The 25302-nt window shown below is 34.0% G+C and overlaps 1 protein-coding gene across 9 annotated transcripts in view; it reads right to left on the reverse strand.

Annotated features, from left to right (window-relative positions):
• TRIQK (triple QxxK/R motif containing) overlaps positions 1-25302 on the reverse strand; it is a 79062-nt gene that overhangs the window by 38744 nt on the left and 15016 nt on the right. The window lies entirely within an intron of this gene.

Below are 25302 nucleotides of genomic sequence, written 5' to 3' on the forward strand. Positions count from 1 at the left end.
ACTCATTATGCTTCCCCCAATTCCTTTCTAGTCATTTAAGCCAACATCCCAGCAGAGATAACACTTCAGAGGTCAATACTTTATTCATTCACTACCTACAGAAAATAAAAAAGTAAGAGGTTTATCAGAAATATATTTTCACCAAAGTAGCTGAATTTTACTTATATGTTAATAAACTTTACATTAAAAATTATGCCACGGAAAAATCTAAAGAATCAATTTTTAGAGGGGCCTATGCTCTATGAACGGACATTTTATATGTATAATAATCACTGAATATAAAAGCTATAAAAGAATTTCAACCAAGATACATTAGAGAAAAACTGGTTTAAAATTTTTGTTCTAGCTATTTTTAGTGGTTTGGTAATATTTAATCAAAATTTCAAAATTTAAACTTTCTCATTGTCTTTGAAATAATTATATTCTATATAGTAAGTAAAATAACGTTTTGCCAAATGATAAAACAAAAAATGCTTATAGAACACATTCTTACATAAATTACTTACATTTTATTAGCTGCAAGAAACACACAAAAAAATAGAAAGCATTTTGCCTTACTAATAAACACATTGAGGCTATTTTAAATGACCCAAAGAGGTACCTATTCATCTGTATGGTACAAACTGTCAATGACTCAGACATGTAGAATCTTTAAAATGTTCTGACTTTTCTTTGTTCTTCAAAGCCTTGCAGTAATCATCATTCATTTCTATTGCTTTGATGGTTAGATAGCAAACTCCCAAGAAATCCAGGGAGACATTAGCACATACAGCCGCAATTTCTAATAAGACAGCTATTTGCATACAAGATCAGCCACAATTTAAAATGTGTTGTGATAGATGCGGAAAGGGAATAACAGACTTATATTAGCATGTACAATACCAAGATTGTTTTCACAATTTAATTCCTTGGAGATTATGTCTCATCACCTTCTTTTGTAAAGAACACTGCATTCCCTGAGGAACTAACTTGCTCTGAGGCCTAGCTAAACTGAAATATGGATTAATAAGATAATATTTATTATTTATGAATTTTGCTGTAGGAATGATTTCAGATTAAATCATCACAGAAGTTTCCAACATTCTTGAAACTTGATAACACATATTTAAAGAAGAAAAATGCTGATTTTATTTAATACATAAATTGGATATTAAAATAATTCAGTTAATTTTTATCTAATTAAACTTTACACTCATTAGGACTTTTAAGATTAAACATAGCATTTTTGTTTTTAGTATGCTTTCTTAACCTGAATTTTCCAGAGCAATTTTGCAAACTGTATTTTAAAGCATAATATGTGACCTTTAAAAACAAAGGTAGTATTATATTCAATCACCTTCCGACCAAGTTATTTTATTGTTCATTTATACCTTTTTTATGAAATCCAGAAAGAACAAGTAAAAAAGTAAGAAATCTGAAGCCTTCACATATGTCTCTGCTTCCAGAAAAAGCATTAAATCCAGACTGTGACATTTAAATACACATCAAAACACAGGTTATTAAAAAAAGTTCAACCCATGTCCACAGAAAAAATAATTATCTTAGTTTTTAAGGCTGAAAGAAATACACTTACTAAGGAAATTCTTCGTTAAACATGAAGCTATAGTTAGGCAGAAAAGGTATTTGGTTATGGCTGGATCAAAGTTGAGAATCAATCATGAAAATACAACCTCATGCTAGATGCTGAGGATATCATAAACACAGAAGATATTTGTCCCTGATCTTATCGCACATTAACCATTTCCAGAGTATTACAAATTTAAACTTGTTCATTCACTTAACATATTTAAGTCATTGAAATGATGACACATTTCCTAGATAAAGCAAAAATCCTTAATATTAAGAACCATTAATGATCTGAATTTGTCATGTGTTCCTTTCTCATGTTCCAGTGCACTAGGAAATTCAGCTTTTAGTTTCTTGACTTTGACAAGCTCATTCATGTTTCCAGGAATTTACTATGTTCTGCAATTTGCTTTAAATGTCCTTTCAATACATCCCTACTTGTGAAACCTATATATTGTTAATATTGCACACAAGCGTCATCTCTGAGTAATCATTCAGATCTTGCCTAAGAGGCATCATTGATGATTCAGATCTTCAGATATAGTTCTCCACACTTAAGGAAATGAAAAAAAAAAAAGGTCTTTTGAAAGACTATCAAGTGTGAAGTGGACAAGGTACACACAATTATAATATTAAAATGCAGTATTATAAGTAATATTAATTATTTCAATATTATAAGTCATATTAACTATTTCAATTAATTATATGTATTACTCATATTAATAGTATTATCATATTGTCATTGAGACAAGTTATTACATTGAGGAACAAATTCTTACTGTATAAAACTGGAGAGCTAAACAGTTGTTATTCTACAGTTTTCAGAGATCAAAGTGCCCAGTTCACCTACACTTTGACAAACTAATTTCCTTTATATCTAAAAACTGAAATATGCGAAAAGATGATTTCTAAAATCCTGATCACTTGCCAACATTGATATGAAAATTTATACAAAAAGTAAGTACAGGACACTTATCTGTGTAAACCTAAAAAGTCATGTTCTAGAAAAGAAATCTTAGTTGTTGGGACTCACCTTCCAGCCAAACTATGGAACTAAAACACAGTATTAGGAAATAGTGCTAGAACAAATATATTTCCTCATGAAAAACAAAACAAACAACCAAAAATATTTAACCCCATCTCATATCATACACAAAAATTAATTGAAGATAGATCATACAACTGAACAAAGTAGCTAAGACAACAAAGTTACTAGGGAAAATATTATATTCATGACTTTGTAGAGGCAAATATTTATTGAAGAAAACAGTAGGATATATCATAAAAGAGAAAAAAAGGATGAACTGGATTACATCAAAATTAATATTTGCTTATCAAAAGACACCAATAAGAAAATAGGTTATTACAGATAGATAGTATTCATAACATATGTATCTGACAAAATAATTTGCGTCCAGAATGCATTAAAAAACTATTTAATAATATAAGGTATACAACCTAATAATTTAAAAAGGGGCCAAAAACTTGAACAGGAACTAGAAACTTCAGCAAATAAGATATATAGATGACAAGCACATGAAAAAGTTCTTAACACCAGTAGTACTCAGCAAAGTGCAAATTAAAATTAGAACTGAGATTCTACTACATATCTACTAGAATGGTTCAAATAAAAAATATTTCATATACAAAATATTGAAGAGAATGTGGAGCAACTGAAATTTCTGGTACAACTTCTTTATAAAATTGACTGTTCCTACAAAGTTAACTACCAGCAATTTTTGCACTTCTATTCCTAGATATTTATGTAAGAGAGATAAATGTATACGGTTACAAAAATACTTTCTACAAAAATGGTCATGGCTGCTTTGTTCGTAATAGTTGAAAATTGGGGGCATGGTGGCGGGTGCCTGTGGTCCCAGCTACTAGGGAGGATGAGGCAGGAGAATGGAGTGAACCCGGGAGGCGGAGCTTGCAGTGAGCCAAGATCACACCACTGCACTACAGCCTGGGGAACAGAGCGAGACTCCATCTCACAAAAAAAAAAAAAAAAAAAAAAAAAATTGGAAGCAGCCCCAATATTGATCAACAGAAGAGTTGATAAACTGTGGTTTATTCATACAGTGTAATACTACCCAGCAAAAAAAAAAAAAAAAAAAAAAAAAACACTGAACATAGGCAATAGAGATAAATCTCAACAATATTATGCAGAGAAAAAGAAACAATGATGTCTCTGTACTTAAATGGTCATTCATCAGTGTTATTTGTTTTGTAGCATCACTTGACAATGGTGACTTCTACTCCCTTGAAAATACTTGAAAAAATACTTCCTATGGGCTAAAGAATAAGTGAGAGGTGAGAAAGCAGAAATGAAAATTACAGACCAATCCATTATAAAATAAATACAAGGAAGGAGACAGATAGCATAGCAAGTAGAAAGGAACTGAGGTTGAGGAAGAGATTTTTTTTGTTATGCTTTGTTTTTACTCTTTAGGGCTTGTTTCGGATTAAAGATGAAAATTTGAGTTGGTCTAAATAATAATTGGGAGGAACAACCAGAAAGTGAGAGGGTGAAAATACAGAAAAAAAAAAGTAAGAAAGCATAGAATCCAGTATTCATTTCAAGTAATAATCATAGCACACTACGTCCCTGAGTCACTTTAACAGAAAAAGAGAAAATAACAGGCAAAATTACACATAAGACTTGAGGTCTGGTAACCAAAAGTAAAGGGATATCTATGCAGTAGCTCTGTTTTCACTATGAAGTAGAAGGCAAGATTATCTCCTTATGAGAGAAATGAAAGGTGGGAAGTTTGGAGGTTTGCAATTGCAGAGCTGGAATTAATGCTGTGGAGGAATGGAAAGAGTTGTCTAAAGAAAACAGGATTAACTGGGTGCAGTCACTTGTGCCTGTAATACCAGCTACTCTGGAAGCTGAAGTGGGAAGATCTCTAGAGGCCAGGAGTTTAAGACGGCAGTGAGCTCTGATCATGCCACTGCACTCCAGCTTGGGCAACAGAGTTGAGGCCCCATCTCTAAAAAATATAAAAATAAAAAATGAAAACAGGATTTACGGGCAACACTAAGAGACCAAAAAAAAATTGTAACCATGAATCTATTATAGCACTGGACTATCTGATTGCAAATAATATTTTTCTTTCTGAGTGCTTAGCTACTTAGTGCTGACATACAGAAGGGTAGTCTGCTAGAGTAAGCAGAATTTAAGTTTTCCCAGATAGGCATGACAGAAAACTTTAGGATACTGTAAAAAGTGGGTGACTTGATGTTCCACGGCATCTAAAGGTAGAAAAGGAAGTGAAGACAGTAGTGGTTTAGAGTGAAGCAGAAAGTGGAACAATCTTTGGACTTAATAAAGTTAAATAACCAAATTTGAAAGTAAAAAATAACCAAATAACAAGATTTGGGAGTAAAAAAATAACCAAAAACCAAATACTAGGAGTGAAAAATTAGTTATTTTACTAGAGAAGAAAGGTTATTAAAGGTCACTAGTCAGTGTGAGTGTGAGGCGATTAATATTATTATTGAGATGGGGTAAGTTTTGGTCCAGAAGGACTGAAGTGGTAGGAAAACATTATGGCAGATACGTTAAGGAACTGAAAGACCAGGATAATGCATATGTCATACATGTGAATAATGAGAGTACCCAGGATAGTAGCAGGATATGGGTGAGGAAGCAAAGAAAGACTCAGAGTTAGAAAGACTGAGAAGGGACCTGGATGTCCATAGATAAACAGCAAAAGAGAGAGGTAGAGGACCCTACAGTCAAATGGAATGCATCACTAAGGAGCTGGGCTTCTTGTTTGATTTGTCTTGTTTGCTTTTATATGCAGGAAATGTAAATGTTCTGGAAGTGGCAATAAAAAAATAAAATGATAAAAATCAACCTCTTGATCCACAGGTATGTGAACAATGGAAGAACAGTTTCCATTTAAGATGGCTTCAGGAAAGTGGTGTTTATAAGAAGAATCAAGTTCCAATTAATGTCAAGAGGTAAAATTAATAAAGTGTTTGGGATTAACTGGGTTCAAGGGGGATATAAAAAAATAGAGAGGGAAGGAAATAGCAGGAGATTAGTCCATGAAAAACCAAAGATAATACAGAATAATATGGGCATAAGTATTTAGTGGAGGACCTATAACCAAATGGGTCAGGTAGGGCAGTGAAAAAAGTTAACAGGAATGTGTAGTATCTTGAACTACCTTTATCTCAAAACTGCAATGAGTACTCAGGCCTCTCCAGGAGTCAGCTGTAGCTTTGGTAAATGGAGGAGTCCCAATCCCTCCAGGAAAGTTCAGCTGGCTAGAATTCAGCACCACAGAAGAAAGCCTCAGATCTCAAGAGTCTAGTTAGTACCACCTATTCACTGGGAGCAACTGGAGGGTCCAGATCAGCATTTGTCAAAGTATGGTCCAAAATCACCATTAGAGTTGTCTGGGATACTCATGAAAATGCATATTCCTGGGCCCCATCACAGTCCTACTCAATCAGAATCTTAGGGGCTAAAGTATATGGATCTCCTGTTTTGTTTTGTTTTTAAATTTCCCGTGTGATTACTGTCACCATTAAAGTTTGAGAACCATTGATTATCTTTTTAACAAGGTCACAGGCAATTCTTTTGCATATTAGCATTTGAGAAACACAGCTGCAAGTAGATGGGAGGCCTGAGCAGGGACTGTGAAGCCCTTCAGCCTCTCTGGTGGACCAGCAAGGCCTGGTTGTGGTGGCATGATCAAATTGTGGACGTTTCTAATGATCCCCTGAAACTTTAGACTTTTTCTGAATTCAGTAGGAAAACATAAAAGGATTTAGTGCAGTGAGGTAACCAAATCAGATACTTTTTAATAAGATTAGAAAGACTAGGAGGTTTGAAGTTAACTAAATAGGCTAGAAAAAAAAAAATGCAGCTAAGTTCCAAAAGTAATCTACCAAGCGATAAATCAATGCAACAAGTAGAAAGGAAGTTCTATTTGGTGTTTTACTTTTTAGAATATAGGAACAGCTTGGATGGGGGCAATGAGGCAGAGGAAAAACTGAATATGACAATGTTTTTCAATTTTAGTGATAGTTAGCTAAAATACAAAGTCCAGGCCTCACCCTTCAAAAATACCCAGTCAATAATGTTGGGGAGTGGTCAAGGAAGCAGCATTTTGAATAAGCACTTACTCCCTGCCAGTTTTCAAATTCAGGTGGCTAGTGGACCATACTTGGCAAATATTGTGTTAGACAGATGGTAATGTCATTAACAAAAATAGGTAATCTAGAAGTAGGTATGGGGTGGCTGACAAGGGTGGAGAAGCATTAGAAATCTACATTGCAAAATGTTTAAAACAAGAAATAAGAAAACAAAGCACTTGTTTTTCCTAAAACCTAATAGAATTAATTAATCTAAACATAATTATGTCACAAATAACCCAGCCCCCACCAAAAAATACCCACAAATATTTTACTTACTTTTATTTTAATGCTTTTTTAATGCACAGATTGTTGTGGCATCTGGACACATGACACACTTGAAAACAACACATTAAATTTATACTGCCCGGAATAGACAAAAAGCTGCCTTGTAAGCATCATCAACAATGCTCATCATTGGGGGAGGGGTGTGCTGCGTTAGCTGGGTCCGATGGAATTATATTTTTAAATTCTAAACTTTTCACAAATATAAAAGCGATAGGCACTTCAAATCTGAAAGGCCACATGAGGGAGATAACTTCTATTAAATAGCAATTTTTTCAAGTACGAAAATGATTGTTATGATTGACCAGGGTTTGACTTCAACAGTATGGGAAATGTACTTGAGTTAATCTTCTGGATTATATTTGTAAAAGAAGATAGGTTAGTTAAGCTAGGATTGGTCTATAATGTAACTCTTAGTAGTCAAACTAAAAAGTAATTAATCGCATAAATTACACTATCCTTTAAATAAAGATTTTTTTATGTAAACTGCTCTTTCTAAAAGTTTTAAAAGCTTTCTAAAAGTTGTGCACATGTACCCTAGAACTTAAACTACAATAAAAAATAAAAATAAATAAATAAATAAATTTTAAAAAGATTACAATGGGCCAGGCACAGTGGCTTACGCCTGTAATCCCAGCACTTTGGGAGGCCAAGGCGGGCGGATCACCAGAGGTCGGGAGTTTGGTATCAGCCTGGCTAACATGGTAAACCCCCCCCGACCCACGTCTCTACTAAATATACAAAAAATTAACTGGTCGTGGTGGTGCCCGCTTGTAATTCCAGTTACTCAGGAGGCTGAGGCAGGAGAATCGCTTGAACCCGGGAGGTGGAGGTTGCAGTGAGCCAGAATTGAGCCACTGAGCTCCAGCCTAGGCAACAGAGCGAGACTAGGTCTCCAAAAAAAAAAAAAAAAAAAAAGATTACAATAATATGGTACCAAACAAATGAAACTGCAGACCCTGTTTTCAGGATTACAAAGTACTGATACAAGAAGAGACACATATCCAAACATGTAAAAAGAACAAACATATACAATTCTGATGTAAAGCCAGTAAGGCAAGCAGCTTATACCACTGCACGCTAAGAGCTTAATCAGACAAAAGGAATGAGAAGAAGCAAGGGTATCATTAGCTTCAGGGATTCTGAGGTTCACAAAGGGCAGTTTCATATCCACTTGACTATTACCCAACAAACCTTCAGACTGCTTTTCCTGATGAGACAAAGAGTAATTGAAAACGGGGTTATGATCTAAAGGTCACAAACCTTGAGTTTTCAATGCTTACAATCCCTCTAAATTGGATTATTTTAAGAAAATTAAATAAAACTCAAGATTGTTTGAATTATCACATGAATAAAAAAACTTTATTTCATCCAGCTGGTACCAAAAACTGGGCTAAAAAATGAAGGAAAACAATAAGCTCTAGACATAAACATCTCAGATGGCATCTACTTTTATCTCTGTAATTCCTGACTAAATGGATGTAATTTCTTTTATCATAAATCCTCTATATGAATGGCCTTTTCTTGGCTCTAATGGAATATTAGTGAATTCTTATGATTCAGAATTTTCAATAAATTTTTCTGAAACAAAAATTTACTAGCAAAAAAGACACTGCCTTTATGTTTAGCCCAAATGTTAATTGCATTTGACTAAGAATTTCTGAGTAATATATCTGTGTTTAGTGTAAATGAAATGTTCTGATACACTTTAAGTCTTATCAAAATCACTACTAATAACCAAGTTTGTTTTATCCAATGTTAAAATTTTTATTTTTCTTAAATTACATGCATTTTACATTGAAACAATATGTGAACCAAGTTCCCAAAATTTGGTAGTTTTAGGATAAAACTACTATTAATAAGTTTGAGAAGTCTACTGAAAAACTTTTCTGAGTCTCTACATGTGCTCTGTCAATCTAAGAGGGGGCTTACATAAGTCACATAACCCAATGTTATTTGCCCGATTTCTCAAACAATGCACATTATCATCCCATGAAGCCTCTGTTTCATGTAAAGTTTGGGAAATAGAGGCCTAGATTATTGGAAAGTTAATTAAAATGGATTATAACAGAATGAAATAAGCATTTTGGTTAACGAATAAAAGATATCAAGAATTGGCTAAGAGACATGCTTATCAATCATTTCCCCAGCTTGTGATAAAGGAATATCCTGTCATCAGAGACCTATAATAGGATGACCATATAACTTACCATCCAAGCCAGAACACTTTTGAGAGTGAAAGAGGGCCCCACTCATTACATCAAGATAAACTTAAACCAGGACCATCCAGGACAGCCCTTGCCCCAACTATGAAGCACACAAGGACAGTTTACCATACACCATAGCTCAGTTAGTTTTATCACCCATAAGGTGTTGCAGTACAAGGAAAGAATGGCAAGTCTTCTTTTAAAATACTGCATTTCAGAAAACAGATTAATATTTTAGGCAATACCTGAAATAGATATGAGAATATCACAATAGTAGGTTATGCTGAGATAGACTGTCCCTATTTACAAAATCATCCTCTGGCACATGGCACTACTGAATACTCTGTCGTCAAACTTCAAGCCGTAGGCTTCCAAGTCAGCACTTTCCTGATTCTCCTTCTACATTTCAATTTCTTCTTTACCTCTTTCACTAGCATTCTTCCTCTAGCTGCCTATGAAACTATGGCGTTTGTGTTCCCGTGTTCCCCATAATTCATTCACTTTATATATTATGCCCTCCTTGGGTACCTCATTCCCTCAAATATATTCCAAGGGCCTATATACCTACCCCTAACTTCTTCAATCATACATCTAGCATCAGTCTAACAAAGCATAATCAATGTGAATTTCTCATTTTTCTTTTAACTAGCAAGTTTCTCCTGTTTTCTACCTTTTTTGTTTGTTTTAACTAAACTGACCAATACAGTGTTCTCATTGCACGCTATCCTCTTCTGACAGTGTTAACTTGGATCCCTTGATTAAGGTGGTACCTGCCTAATTTCTCCACTGAGAGAGAATTTAGTCTTTTCCCCTTTGTAATTAACAAGTATTTGGTGTGGAGGTGCTTTGAAACTATGTAAATATACTATTCATCAAATTTGCCATGACTTGGTTAGCATTTATTGATGTTTCTTGGTAGAATTAATTATATTGTGACAGGTGCCATGTGACGATTTTATAATTTCCTCATTTCTTCCATATTTATTAGTTAGTATCCTACTTTATTAAAAAGCATTTCCTTCTCTCCATTTATTTATTCATATATGTGTTTATAGCAGCATGTACTCATAGATTTTTTTATTCAATTAGTTAGAATTAATGTATAACATTTTTAAAATTTTGATTCCCAAATTGTCCTGGATTTGGCCAGTGAAATTTCATTCAAGGTGGTTTGTGTCCTTTTGGCATATCACCGTCCTTTTTTAAGAACCTCTTTATTTTCTGACACATAAGATATTTACGGTTTAGCGTGTGTTTTCCCTGCTCCTGCCCTGGAACCTGCCATTTCTCTAAGGGGCCCAGTTCCCCTTTAGTAGAGAATGTTTTTTAGAAAGCAAGATCTGGGGACAAGATATGCTCATTTCTAATAAACTGATACTGTTCACAGGCCTTCTAAGGAGAGAGAGCTAGGAAATACATGTATTGGTGTGAGCTCAATACTTCCAATTTCCAGTCCAACATCACACAGCTCTCATTCTACGATGCCTTTTCCACATTTATATTTGTAGCTTTCCTCCCTAACATTAGGAAACCTGTCAGACATTATTATCAATGTAAAGTTTTCATGTTTAATTTTTTGTATATTTTATAAAACAATTAATACCTAATATTTCTAAAATTTGTGAGTCACCTATGAAACAAAGGATAAGAACCGATTTGAATTAAATCTACAGAATAAATAACCTGTGCTCATATAGACCAACTTGGTGATAATGGTAATATCAAATATTAAATACCCCATAGAGATCTATCACCTTATTTTATACCTTACAGACATATGCTCCACACTATGGCAAGGAAAATGAGACTGTGCTTAAACCAACCACACCTACTGCTGAAGCTGGCCATGGGGTCTGTTTCTCCTAAACATATGACTGTCTGCAAAACAGGTAGATAAAAGAATAAAACCAGTGTTCTTTGAAGATAAGGCATAAAGATTCTAGATAGAAAACTAAAAGCATCATTCCTATGTGTAGCCACATACTGTATGTTTACATAGGTATTTATACATTTAAAAATATAGCTTGTCTATATCAGATTGCTAACATTCAAGATATATATCGTGAAATCACGTTTCTGTATATTGATTCATCACTTAGTCTAAGGTTTAAACACAATGATTCTCACACTTCTGACTATAAAATACACAGATAACATATCACTCACTGAACCTCCTTGATCTATTTTAGCGGCAAGCATCGCTTATGCTAATTTTTAGTCATTTCTATGTGTATTATCAATTTCAAGTAATTAGGTTTCCAAATTCAACAAAAAAATCCTTAAGTGACTAGGGAAAGTCACTCAGGTCCACACAGAGAGAGCAGGAGAGAAAGTGTGAAAGAAATAAAAACCTCCTCCATTATTTTTGTAATGGTGGCTATTTCAATGGTGAACTGAAAAATCAAGTTCTAGTTTGGTACATGGATAGTTTCCAAAAGACGTTCAATGTTTATCCCTTGACAAAATAAAGAATAGTAGGGAAATATATCAGACAAGAAGACATAAGACCTTAGCCATGTCTTTTCAATGAAAGACTAGATGACATTGACAAAGTCAATCAGTTTCCTTTCTTACACAATTGCTAAATTCTCTTCCAGTTTAAAAAACATAGAATACATAAGCACATGTATCAGGCTAAGGGTAATTATTTTCATGCCGAGAAACACATCCTTAAATATTAAGACAGAACTAACAATAAGTACATAACTTTTAAGCATATATATCTTAAAACTAATGGAAATTATGTGCACTGAAATAAGCTTAAGTATATCAGAGGAAACAAAGAGCTCAAGGCAACAATAAGAAGGCCCTTTATGGAAATTTTGCTTCTAATGTAATAGTTTCAAAATGCTGTATGACTTATTTAAAAGAGTTTTATTAGTAATTAAATGTCAAAAGTATAAAAACAACTGTTATAGATCCAATTTCATAGAGGTTGTACTAAACGCATTCATTATATTGAAGTCCCAGGTGATTATAGCATTAGCACTTTGTTAGTATTTGCGGACTGCTAGTTTTCAAACAGATTGTGGTATTATAACGTATATTTATCAACTATGATGCAAATTATGCTTTTAAAATACCACTGAATTTTTCCACTAGAGAAATACAATAAAGAATTTTGAGCTTAAAAAATTGAGAAAACAACGTGGAAAAAGGTTAATGGAAATAAGCACTAGGCTATTAGCTAATATAACTCTACTATGTAGAAACAAATAAATAAGTAAAAATAGACGGAATAGTACAATACGAAAAAGCATAAGTAGATTTCCTGTTACAATGGATTGATGGAGAAAAGAATTTCCCAAGTTAAACTGAAATACAAACAAAAGACCAGAAGTTCTACTTTGTGCCAGCTTTTTATCTTCCATCTCCTATTCCCTAATTCCCACTCTATCAAATCTATAATGCCTTTCATAAGGTATTTCATTTGAAAAGATGTCAAAATTCTGCTTGATAGTTAATTGTTGGCCTTTTTAAGAGTATTCAGTCTCACAAAAAATAATAAACAAAGGAAAGCTAGCAAATGAAAATACGAAAAATGTACTTTTAAATAAACTGTTCAAGAGTAATAAAAGATTCCAACTTGATCAATGTTGTGAACTACAAATATTAAAACACTTCAACAGCAAATGTTTAGAAATTATTGCTAAAATAAAATAATCAGGGTTTTGGTTAAAAGCGTGTCCATTCTGTGAAAATTCACCATCTACATATTCTGTTTTGTGCACGTTCCTTTATGTACAGTATTAAGCATCAACAGAAAGTTTTGAAAAATTAGTAATGTAGCTAAAGTGATAAGTAAGCACAAATTAGAAAAGACAAAAGATTGAAAAATAATGAACCAAAAAGGAAATAATAGAAAAAGAATAAAGTCCTTCAAACACAAAAAGTCATAAACTAAAAGCAATAAATAATTAAATTAAAAAAAAGAGTCAAAAGGGATGATCAACATAGACAAAAACTGAGCCTTTGAAAAATAATAACATGGGAACAAACTCTTGTCCTGACGGAATAAGAAAAAATACAAAAACAGTATTAGATATTTAAAAAAAGACTCAATATTCAGCAGAGATTAACATTATATAACAAGAAGATTCTATTAAAAATGCCATATCAATAAATTTAAAAATTAAAACACATTTCTTAAAAAACAGACTTACCAATAGCAGCTGAAGAAGGTAGAGATCAAATAGAATAAAATTCAATGGAACTATATTTTTTTAAGTCAATCACTGTTTAAAAATCTACCCTTAAAAAATAAGACACACACACACAAAACAGGTAAGATTAAATGGTCAACAAGGAAGTTTTATTAACCATTCAAGGAACACATAATCCCTACGACAAGCTTTATCAGGTATATAAAATATTAAACTATTTTGAAGCCTAAAAATTGGCACACTTCTCAACTCATTTCATAAGGCTAATAGAATCTTGAAATGAGAACAAGGCAAGATCATTATGAGAATGAAAAATTACAAGCCAATCTTATTTATGAACAAAGATATAAAAATCCTGAACATAATATTAGACAACCAAATCCAGTATGTATAGTCATAATGATAAAATTTTCCATGATGAAGCTGGGCTAATCACAAAAATGAAAGGACAATTTAACATTAGATATTATCTTAATAGTATTCTTGTTAACTGATTAAAGGAGGAAAATACTGACAGACCTCAATCAATACAGAAAAATAAAAGTTACATTCAATACCCATTCATTATTACAGGGGGAGAGAGAAGGAAGAAAGATAGAGGATGAACAGAGGGAGGCAGGAAGGAGAAAGCAAAGGAATTTAGTAAATAGAAATAGAAAAGAACCTTTTACCCTGTTGATACATAGGCAAACAGACAAAGCAAAGATTATCCTTAATAGAGAAAAATTAAAAGTTCTCTTTTAAAGATCATAAGCAAGACAAAGACATTGTAGTGAGACATCCAGATAGCACAGTGAGACAAAAGGGGAAAGAGCATAGGGGATTGGAAAGCAAAAAGAAAACATTATGATTCACAAATAATATGACTCCCAGGTGGCAAAGTGGAGAGAAACTACAGACAAATATTTGAATCTGTGTAAAATTATTTATAAGAGCTCAGCCAGGTTATGATATATAAAGTTTATATATAAAATTCTAATTTAGTGTAGCAACAAAATCTATAAAGCAGCTATAAATACTATGGAATACCTCTAAAAGTAGATGCATGACTACTTATTGAACTGTTATAGGAGCTCAGATTATTACAATAAGGTAAGATTATTACAATAAGGTAAGATAATTACAATAGTAATTAATAAAATATTTGAGGGAGCGATGTGGCAATATCCAGTAAAATTAAAGATTATGTACATACAAGAACCATTAATCAACTGCTAGTTATATGAACTAGGGAAACAATTCTATATGTGCGCAAAAACACTAGTAAGTACACTCACTGAAAATGTTTTTAATAACAGCAAAAAAGAAAAATAAAACACTGTATTTCTACATAATTTATTATAAGTGAAATATAAAGCAGTTAAAATGTGTGAACAAAGACACATGTATTTATACACTTACAAAACAACTTAAAACATGAAAATCAATAGTCAATATTATTTAGGGAAAAATATACCTATACCAACACACACACACACACGCACCCAAATGATAAATGCCAAATTCTGTGGTTATATAGCAGGAATGAGGAAGTACAATTAAGATCGCTTGCACAGGGTTATTTATTTAATCACATTTCTTGACAGTATATTGCTGGGTCTTGCTTGTTTTACCCAGTTGAAAATATGTGTTTTAAATGTACAATTAAAATCATTTTATTTAATGTAATTATCGATATGTTTGCATTTATATCCATCATCCTACAATTTATTTTCTATTTGTCCCATCTGCTCTTACCTCATCTTCTTTGTTCTTTTTTACTTGCTTCTTTGGGATTAATTGAGCAATTTTTAGTATTTTATTCCATCTTCACTTTTATTAGTCATTCCTCTGTTTTACATTTTTAGCAGTTACTAGAATTTATAATACATATTATGTAATCTTTCATAATCTATCTTCAAATAATATTATACTACTCTACATATTATATAAGATCTTGCAACAGTAAACTTCCAATCTCAATCCTCTATCCTTTGGGATATTATTGTCATATATTTCACATCTAGGTTTTTATCAATATAAACCATTGATAATATTTTTGCAGTAAAGAGTCAACATATCTTTTTCAAAACCTTAAAAATGATAAAAATGCCTTTTGTATTTACCTACATATTTACTATTTCCAATATTCTTTGTTCCTTGTGTGATGTTTCATTTTCCTTTTTTCTGAAGAAGTCCATTAACATTACTTGCAGTGCAAGTCTTTGGGCAACAAATTCTCTCAGCTTTTGTTTAGAGACAAAAACTTTTATTTTGTCTTTAATTTTTGAAGAATATTTTTCCTCAAATAGAATTCTAGGGTTCTAGGGTCACAAAACTACCGACTGGGATAGTTTTGTGGAACAGTCTTCAAACTTATCTTTAGGTTTACCTTTTTATATTTTAAAATTTTTAATTGAGATATATATATATATTCGAGGTGTACAACATGATTGGATATATGTACACAATTTGTAATGATTATTACAATCAAATTATCAACACATCCATCACCAACCATTTTAAATTTGTCTTTAGTTTATATTCCTCACCCATACTTGCTACTTTCAATGATTTTTGCATTATTGTTTCCACCAATTTAATTTTGATGTGCTTTGGTGTCTGTCTGTCTACTTTTATACTGGTCAGGCTTCTCTGAGCTTCTTAGATGTATCGTTTTGTAATTTTCATCAAATTTGGAAAAACTTCTGACATGATTTCTTGAAATACTTTTTCTTTCTTCCCCTGCCCCTGCCACTATTCTGAGACTACATCTACACATATATGAGACCATGTATTGTCTCATAACTAATGGAGGCACTGTTAATTTTTGTTGAGAGGGGCAATTATTTACTCTGCCTTTCATTTTGGGTCAATGTTACTGCAATATCTTCAAGCACACTGAACTTGTCTTCTGCAGTGTCCTATCTGCTGTTAATACCATAAAGTGAAATTTGTAACTCAAAAATTATACTTTTCACCACTAGAAGTTCCTTTGATTCTTTCTAATATCTTCTATTTTCCTCTTATGTTAAGGTTTTTCTTTAAATATTTAAAAATATAATAACTGATTACATTTTTTGCTGGTAGTTCTACCAAATCTATCATTTATACATCTATTTCTATTGACTGTTTTTCTCTTGGTTATAAATCACACTTTCCTGCTCTGTGGCATGACTAGTAATTTTTACCAGATAATGGAACTGCAACTGTTACATTGTTTAATGTCTAAATGTTATTTTATTCTTTTAAAACATTTGGGGCTTTTTGTTGAGAGGAGAAAGAGAGTTAAAATCAGTATGCTCAGGTTTTATTTAAGTTTTTTCTAGGTTGCATCTAAGCAACCTTTAATCTAGGGATAGATCAGCCTACTTCTAAAACATTATCCCCAATGGGGTCTCAACTAAATGCCCTGGTTGATTATGAAGACATGCCATTCTGAGTGGTCCAAACCTTAATATCTCCCCACTCTGTGTGAGCTCACAGAATTGTTTTATTTGTGAATTTGAGAGAAGCAAAGGGGATAGAATGGCTTGAGCCAGCAGGGTAAACAGCAGCTCCACACAGCCAAAATGCCTACCCAATGACTCCATAAGGCAGGAAGACTCCCAGCTTCATGGATGTCAGAGACATGAAGGGATATCAGAGAAGGAAAGAAGCCACGGTGGCTTTGCCCAGGAAGGTAAGCAATGGCTCCACACAAACAAAAAGCTCACCCTATAACCTCCCCAGGCAAAGAGATGCCCTCCTCCACAGATCTCAGAGAAGCAAAGGGGCTATACCTATTTGACCTGGGAAGGCAAGCAGTGTGGCTCAACGCAGCCAACAAACCCACCCTACAACCCTACTCAGGCAGAGAGATTCCCACCTCTATGCATTCGGGAGAAATGTAGGCACTAGTCCTGCTTGATCCGAGAGGTCAAACAGCCACTCAATTCAGCCTAATGCCCATCCCAGTGTACCACACCCAGAGGGAAGCAAACCCTTATCATGCATTTCTAAGGAGCATAGCCTCAGGTCCCACCTGTCCAGAGCAGCAACTCCACCTAACCTTGCAGCCTGCACCCTTGCCCAACTGCAGATCCCAAATAGCAGAATTACCCAGCCAACGAATATGTCTTATATCTGGGCTGACCAGAAGCCGCTGCAGTACCCAGCCAGCAGCTCCACCTAATAGGAGAGCCTGGTCAGTGGTCTCACCAGTCAGCAGAACCCAGAGAGTAGCATTATCTGACATTACAGCAAAGGTAGTGGCCCAGCCAACTAGAGAATACATAAATTCTCTTCAGGGTCATCACCAGCTGACCCTTCATGAATCACAGGCTAGACAAAATAATGAAATTCTATCCTTGTCAAAGAACTCCTGTAAATGTGAGAAGCGAGGGCTGTCTTCTCAAATGTACAGACCTATCAATAATCACCTTAAATGTAAATGGATTAAATTCTCCCATTAAAAGACTTAGAGTTGCTGAATAGATTTAATCAAAAAAAAAAAAAAAAAAAAAAAGACCCAACTGCATACTGTCTGCAAGAGAATCACTTCACTGTCAGGGACACAAACAAACTGATAGTGAAGTAACACAAAAAGATATTGCATGCAAATGGAAAGCAAACGAGAGTGGAGTAGCTATGCTTATATCAAATAAAATAGACTTTAAATTTTAAAACCATAAAAGAGACAAAGAAGGTCATTATATAATAATAAATGGGCTTTTCCAGCAAAAGGATGTAATGTTTGTAAATATATATGCACCAAACATTGGAGCACCCAAATAAATAAAGCAAATATTAGTAGATATAAAGAGAGAAATTGACTCCAACACAATAATAGCACAGGACTTCAACACACCACTTACAGTGATGGACAGATTATGCAGACAGAAAACTAACAAAGAAACATTGAATTTAAGCTGCACTCTAGGCCAAAAGAACCTAACAGATGTTTACAGAATATTCCAACCAACTGCTGAAGAATATACATTCTACTCAACTGCACATGGAACATTTCCCAGGATAGATCACATGTTAGACCACAAAACTAGTCTTAATAAATTTAAGAAAACTAAAATAATATCAAGTATCTTTCTGACCACAATGGTATAAAACTAGAAATCAATAACAAGAAGAACTTTAGAAACTTTACAAATACATAGAAATTGAACAACATCCTTCTGAAAAATGAATGGGTCAATGAAGAAATTAAAAGGGAAATTTATTTATTATTTATTTATTTATTTTGAGACAGAGTCTCATTCTGTCACCCAGGCTGAAGTCCCGTGGTGTGATCTTGGCTGACTGCAACCTCCGCCTCCTAGGTTCAAGCAATTTTCCTGGCTCAGCCTCCTAAGTAGCTGAGATGACAGGTGCCTGCCACCATACCCAGCTAATTTTTGTATTTTAGTGGAGTATTTATTTTGTATTTTAGCCTCCCTGTTGGCCAGGCTGGTCTTGAACTTCTGACCTCAGGTGATCTGCCCACCTTGGCTTCCCAAAGCTCTGGGATTACAGGCATGAGCCACTGCACCCAGCCAAAAGGGAAATTTAAAAATTTATTGAGACAAATAAAAACACAACACATCGAAACCTATGAGATACAGCAAAAGCAGTTCTAAGAGACAAGTTTAGAGCAATAAATGCCAGCATCAAAAAAGTAGATCTCAAATAAACAACATAACATTGCACCTCAAGGAACTAGAAAAATGAAAAAATGAAACTTATATCAATAGAAAGAAGGAAATAAAAATCAGAGCAGAAATAAATAAAACAGAAACTAAAAAAATACAAAAAGTCAACAAATGAAGAGTTAGTTGTTTTTTGCAAAGAGAAACAAAATTAACAAACTCTTAGCCAAACTACATTTTAAAAAAAGAGAAAAGACTCAAATAAATTAATGATGGAAAAGAAGGCATTGCACTGAAATCACAAAAATGCAAAAGGTCACAAGAGATAATTATGAACAAGTGTATGACAACAAATTGGATAATGTAGAAGAAATGGATAAGCTCCTAGAAACATGCAACCTACCAAGATTGAATCATGAAGAAATAGAAAATCTGAACAGAACAATAATAATTAACCAGCTTAAATTAGTAATAGAGCCTCTCATCAATGAAAATCCCAGGGCATGATAGCTTCCCTGTTGAATTCTACCAAACATTTAATAAAGAACTAATACTAATTTTACTAAAATTATTCCAAACAATTGAAGAGGAGGGAATACTTCCAAACTCATTCCACGAGGCCATAATTACTCTGATAATGCAATCAGACAAGGATGGAACAAAAAAACAAAACTACTCTGATGATTATAGATGCAAAAATCCTCAACAAAATACTAGGAAGAGCCCATATCATTAATTATGATCAAGTGAGATTCACCCCAGGATGCAAGGATGGTTCAACGTATGCAAATCAATAAATATTATACATCACATTAACAGAATGAATGACAAAATCCACATGATCTTTTCAACAGATGCAGAAAAAGCATTTGACAAAATTCAACATCCCCTTATGATAAAAACTCTCAACAAATTAGATATAGAAGGTATGCACCTCAACACAATCAAGGCCGTATGTGACAAACCCACAGCTAATATACTGAATGTGGAAAAGTTGAAAGCTTTCCTATAAGATCTGGAATAAGACAAGGATGCTCACTTTTACCACTTCTATTCAACATTGTACTGGAAGTCCTAGCCAGAGAAATTGGGCAAGAGAAAGAATTAAAAGGCCTCCAACTTGGAAAGGAATAATTTAAATTGTGCCCATTTGCAGATGTCATTATCCTATATGGAGAATATACTAAAGATTCCACTAGAGCTGCAGGATTTGAATTCAACATACAGAAGTCAGTAGTATTTCTTCTTTTTTTTAGACAGAGTATAGCGCTGTTGCCCATGCTGGAGTTCAGTGGCACAATCTTGGCTCACTACAACCTCTGCCTCTGGGGTTTGAGCAGTTCTCCTACCTCAGCCTCTCAAGTAGCTGGGATTAAAGGTGCCTGCCACCACGCCAAGCTAATTTTTTGTATTTTAGTAAAGACAGAGCTTCACCATGTTGCTCAGGCTGGTTGAACTCCTGAGGTCAGGCAGTCTGCTTGCCTCAGCCTTCCAAAGTGCTAGGATTACAAGCACAAGCCACTATGCTTGGCTGACAAAAATCAGTGGTATTTATATATACTAAAAGCAAACTATCTAAAAATGAAATAAGGACAACAATCCTATTTACAATAGCTAAAAAAAAAAAATGGGACACTTAGTAATAAATTTAACCAAGGAGGTGAAAACACTGCAGTGAAAACTATTTTTAAAAACTGATTAAAAAATTGAAGACATACATAAATGGAAAAGTATTCCATGTTTATTAATTGAAAGAATCACTATTGTAAAAAGTCTATATTACTCAAAATCATCTACAGATTCAATGCAATTCCTGTCAAAATCCTGATGACATTCTTCATAGAAGTAGAAAAAAACTGTCTTAAAATTCATATGGACCCAGAAAACACCCTGAATAGCCAAAGCAATTTTGAGTAAAAAAAGAACAAAGCTAGAGGCCTCACATTACCTGACTTTCAAATACACTATGAAGCTACAGTAACCAAAACAGCATGGCATTGGCATAAAAACAGACAGAGAGACAATGAAACAGAATAGTGAACCCTAAAATAAATCCATACACTTACAGCCAACTGATGTTCAACAAAGGTGCCAAGAACACAGAATAGAAAAAGGGCAGTCTCTTCAATAAATGGTTCTGGGAAAAGTGGACATCCACATACAGAAGAATGAAGCTAGATTCCTATCTCTTGCCATATACAAAAATGTATATTTTTGTATATCTCTTGCCATATACAAAAATTAAATCAAAATGAATTAAAGGCTTAAATGTAAGACCCGAAACAATAAAACTGCTGGGAGAAAACAGGGAAAACACTATATTGGACACACATTGGAATGAGCAAGGATTTTTTTGGGTAAGATCCCAAAAGTGCAGGCAACAAAAGCAAAAAATAGACGAATGGGATTCTGCTAGAAGTTTTTTAGAAGAAGAAAAAGCAGAGGAAACAAGCAGTAGAGTAAAGAGAGAACCTACAGAACGGAAGAAAATATTTGTAAACTACGCATCTGTTAATATCCAGACTATATTAGGAAGTTGATCAACTCAATACAAAAAAAACCCCAAATAATCCCATTTTGAAAATGTGCAAAAGACCTGAATAGGCATTTCTCAAAGGAAGACATACAAATGGCCAACAGTTATATGAAAATGTCATTAATCATTAGGAAAATGCAAATCAAAACAACAAGACAGCAACTTACACCTGTTAAAATGGCTATTATCAAAAAGATAATTAAAAAGTAACAAATGGTGTGCATGTGGAGAAAAGGAAAACTCTTACACACTGTCGTGAGAATGTAAATTAGTACAGCCATTATGGAAAAGAGTATGAAGGTTCCTCAAAAAAAAAAAAAATAGAACTACTATATGATCCAGCAATCCTACTGTTGTTTATATATTCAAAAACAAATAAAATCAGTTTGTCAAAGAGGTATCAGCACTCCAATGTTTATAACAGTACTATTCACAATAGCCAAGAGATGAAATCAACCAAAGTGTCTATAAACAAATAAGTGGATAAATAAAATGAAGCATATATATAGAATGAAATACTATCCAGCCATAAAAAAGAATGAAATCCTGGCACTCATGGCAACATAGATAAATCTTGAGGACACTATGCTATGAGAAATAAGCCAGGCACAGGAAGACAGCTACAGCATGATCTCACTTACATGTGGAATCTAAAGAAGTTGATCTCATAAAAGTAGAAGGCAGAACAGTGGTCAACGGAGGCTAGCAAGGGAAAAGGAGGAGGGTACAGGTAAATTTTGGTTAACAGTACACAGTTACAGTTAGAAGGAATAAATTCTGGTGTTCTATTGTAGATTAGGATAACTAAGGTTAACAATATTGTATTGCATATTTTAAAATAGATAGACAAGAGAATTTTGAATGTTTTCACCACAAAGAAATGATAAATATATAAGGTGATGGATATGCTGGCTAAATGCCCTGATTTGATTTTGCACAATGTATACATGTATTAAAACATCTTACTGTACCCTATAAATATGTATATTTATTATATCTTAATAAAACAAAGTTAATAAAAAAATTAAATAGATAATGAGTGCTAACTGTGGTGTAGGTACTGTCAAAGGCATATTTACATATGATAAATAATTTTTAAAGAAGCTGGCCAGATGCAATCATTACCCATTATCCTATGTTGGGCCCAATTTATGTATCTCACCCAACTCACTACATACTGGACTTTCAGTCACTTGCCCAATGGACAGCACTGGCCATTACCTTCAACTCATTTTCCAATACCACTGATTGATGTGGCTTCCTCTGTAGTGAAGATGAAGGCACAGCCCTATCACCACTTTCACAGCTACAGCAGTATCTACACCCTGACGCATGGAAACTCAGTTCCTCCTGCCACCTCCAGATTCCAGTGAAGCCACAAAGCATATGGTGTAGGATCTAACTTCCCCAACAACCGCCTACTGGGGTCAGGGGACATAATCTGAAAGTATAGGGACAGTAACATACCATAAGGTGAGCTTTGACCAATGTGAAATGAGAGATAGGAAGATGTTGGCAGATAAATTATTTTTCTTCCTCAATCTAACTGACTTGTCCTGTATAGCCTGTCTGGAGATGCTTCACAAGACTAAGCAAGAGTCGATGTGTTTGCTCGTGCAGCCGTGGACAGCTTAGTGACCAACTTACATTTGTTTTTTCCTCCTTATGTACCATATAGGTATGTATATAGATACATATTTGTTCAAAGATCATATGCACGTGCAGGCATGGATATTCATTCTAGTTTTAGCATGTGCCCCAAGAGGTAGCTATATGTATTCAATTTAGGATATAAAATACAGTTAATTATCAATTAAGTTATTTTAAAAAGTACTAAAACATGTCCAGAAAAAAAGCAGCATTTCTAATTAAAAATAGAAGCAAAGAATAGAAAATAAAAAGAAAAATATATATCTTAAATAATATAACTAAGAACTAAAAATAAAGTTACTTTCCCAGTGAAAATATGCTCTGGGCAGAAAAAAAATGACTAAAATATCAAAATGGAAAATTAGAAAGTGGTCTATTTAATAACAAAGGCTAAGCCTTAATGAAAGTCTACTACATTTCCTAGGATACTTTGATGATATATAGAAAATAATGAGCAAATTATTTCTCAAGTGTGATATATCTAGGAAATAGATCAGTGAAACAAAAAGAGTAATATCACAGCATACAAACAGAAAATTCACATATAGACGGAAAAAATCACAGTTTACATTGCATTCATGTTTAAAATCAAACATCATTTTTTCACATTTTGAAGATTTCCCCCCCTAAATATGGAAAGAAAAACAAGCCAGAGCTTTAATATAATATTTTTTTCCAACCTGGAACAGCTGCAAAAAACAAATCTTGCTGGAGATAAGCTTGGTTATAAATATCAACATTCCCTTTAAATAAGGGAGTCCAGTTTTCATACCATCTGCCTCTTTCTAAAAGGGAAAAAGTATGAAAATCATAAACCAGGACATTCCCTTTCAAATAAGGCATTTAAAAATGAATGTAATAAAAAGGCTATGAACTACTCTGAACCCCTATCTTTAAAATTGCCCCATTTAGCTCAGATCAGTAAACGGGATTTTTTGAAAGCAAACAACTTTTATTCAATGAATAAACTGCCTAAAGCAATTAATATTTTTAAGTGTTGTTTTCTAATTTTTTCACATTACTAGCCATAATAATAATCTCTGATTGAACCATATTTTTCCTTTATGTGTCATACTCTCTACCATTTTTTTTCATTTTTTATTTTATTTTACTTTTTTTTTGAGACGGAGTCTCGCTCTGTCGCCCAGGCTGGAGTACAGTGGTGCAATCTCGGCTCACTGCAAGCTCCGCCTCCCGGGTTCACGCCATTCTCCTGCCTCAGCCTCAGAGTAGCTGGGACCGCAGGCGCCCGCCACCACGCCCGGCTAATTTTTTGTTTTTGTATTTTTAGTAGAGACGGGGTTGCACCATGTTAGCCAGGATGGTCTCGATCTCCTGACTTCGTGATCCGCTCGCCTTGGCCTCCCAAAGTGCTGGGATTACAGGCGTGAGCCACCGCCCCCGGCTCATTTATTTTTTAACTACATGTGTCACCTCTACTTTTTCTAAAAGGTTTTTAGAGCCTATTCTAAAGACCTCCATGTTATCTCTGACAGTACAAAAATCTAGTTATTAAGAGACTGGACTTTTCTTTTAATACAGATTCTATCCTCTGCAAAAATCCTTCCTATGCCTCTCTCAACAGTGTTTATATATATATGTACACTTAAGTTTGGACTTTATCTTAAAGCCTTCTTTCGTGGCCGGGCGCGGTGGCTCACGCCTGTAATCCCAGCAGTTTGGGAGGCTGAGGTGAGTGGATCACCTGAGGTCAGGAATTCGAGACCAACCTGGCCAATATGGGGAAACCCTGTCTCTACTAAAAATACAAAAAATTAGCTAGGCAGGGTGGTGGACGCCTGTAATCCCAGCTACTCGGGAGGCTGAGGCAGGAGAATCACTTGAACACAGGAGGCAGAGGTTGCAGTGAGCTGAGATTGCGCCATTGGATTCTAGCCCAGGCAGTAAGAGTGAAACTCCGCCTCAGAAAAAAAAAAAAAAAAAAAAAGCCTTCTTTTTTCTTTTGCCCTTCACTATTTTTCATTCTTTAATCCTTGTGATTGAACATTTAATTTTTTCACTGTACCACATCATTACTATTTCAATAATGAAGCCCATAAACTACATCCATTACTTAATTCTTTAAAATATTCACAAGAAAGAATTAATACAAGATGGTTTACCAAATAGAGCAGTCCAGAGGG

Source organism: Pongo pygmaeus, chromosome 7 (assembly GCF_028885625.2).
Source record: "Pongo pygmaeus isolate AG05252 chromosome 7, NHGRI_mPonPyg2-v2.0_pri, whole genome shotgun sequence".
NCBI classification, from domain to species: Eukaryota; Metazoa; Chordata; class Mammalia; order Primates; family Hominidae; genus Pongo; species Pongo pygmaeus.